Raw genomic sequence first — 1,419 nt, forward strand, 5'->3', positions numbered from 1 at the left:
GTTCAAGAAGTTCAGAGTCAGCTCCAGACTCTCCAAGAAGCTGTTCACACCAACAACGATGCCATTGATGTTCTTCATAGCAGGGCTGACGATGCTCAGGCGATAGCTGATCAGCAGACTAGTCTTCTTCAACAAATCCTGGATGCTGTCCGTCAACCAGCTCCATTGATTGCACCTTCCTTCTCTGCCGATGATCGCGCCCAGCTCCATGAGACGCGTGAGCCAACGACAACTCTGGCCAATACTTTGCAAAGGTTGGAGGAATCCATGGTTCTCCAGCGTCAGTGCTTGGACGAACTCTCTGGCCAATTCTCTCGAGTCTTAGCCAGAGAGGGGGAGATGAGGTCTAATGCTGGTGGATCATCTGATGCTCCTACAGCTTCTCAGGCTGTTACCCAGTATCAGCTTCAGTTGCAGTTGAAGCTGAGGCTCTCGAAGCTGATGTAATTGCTGCTCCTGTAATCACGTCCACCGAAGCTGCTCTAGCTGAGGTTGACAAAGCCATCCCTAGGGATGATTTCCATACCATCACTGATGCTGGTGATGATGATGATGTTGATGAGGATGAAGAAGATGATGAACCTGTCATTCCAGACACCGGAGATGATCTAGATGGTGACGATGACGATGATGATGAAGATGACTTTACCATCAAGTTCCAGAAGCCATCAACCGTCACCAAAGGTGTTGCTCTCGGGGACTCTGCATCCCAGGGGGAGCAAAGGCAAGGTGAATCGACTCCATCAGGGAACCAGGACTCCAAGTCGAAAGACAAGGCGGTCGCTGAAGAAGGTAACTTGAAGGTACTTTTCTTAAGTCCTCAACAAACCTTATTTGAAGACTCTACCTCTCAGGTAGTGATTTCATATCCCATCAACAACCTGCGGTCGACTGGAGCGGGTATATGATCAACCCAGCTCTTTTGCTCCAACAGACCAGCAGATGTCTCAGCTAAAGGAGTCGCTCGACCAGACTAGGGTAAAAAATTCCTCTTCGTACCTCTACTGGTGGTGAGTTTGACTTCCTATCTGAAGCTGAAAGACTCAAGGTATTATGGGCTGAAAAAGAGCTAGAGCTTCAAAAGAAGCAGACTGAAGACAGCTTAAAGCTGGCCAAGTCACTAGCTTCTAAAGTCCTTCCCAAGAAGAAGTCCAAGAGAACGGTGAATCCTGTCCAAGCCCAAGCTAAACTTCTTTTAATAGCAGAAGTTGAACGCAAGAAGAAGCTTAAGCTAGAGGATAAGGATAAGCAATGGAGCGAAGCAAAAMTGAAAAAGAGACTCAGTCCCCGCCCAATCATCAGCGTCAGCATCAGCGGACGATCTAAAGACGGTGGAACACTGGTCTCAATGCTCATCACCAGGGACAATCTTGATGCCGTTACCGAGTAACCTTCCTACCTTGGCCGCTATGGATACAG

The sequence above is a fragment of the Cynara cardunculus genome (assembly GCF_001531365.2).
Source record: "Cynara cardunculus var. scolymus isolate 2C chromosome LG 12, CcrdV1, whole genome shotgun sequence".
NCBI lineage: Eukaryota > Viridiplantae > Streptophyta > Magnoliopsida > Asterales > Asteraceae > Cynara > Cynara cardunculus.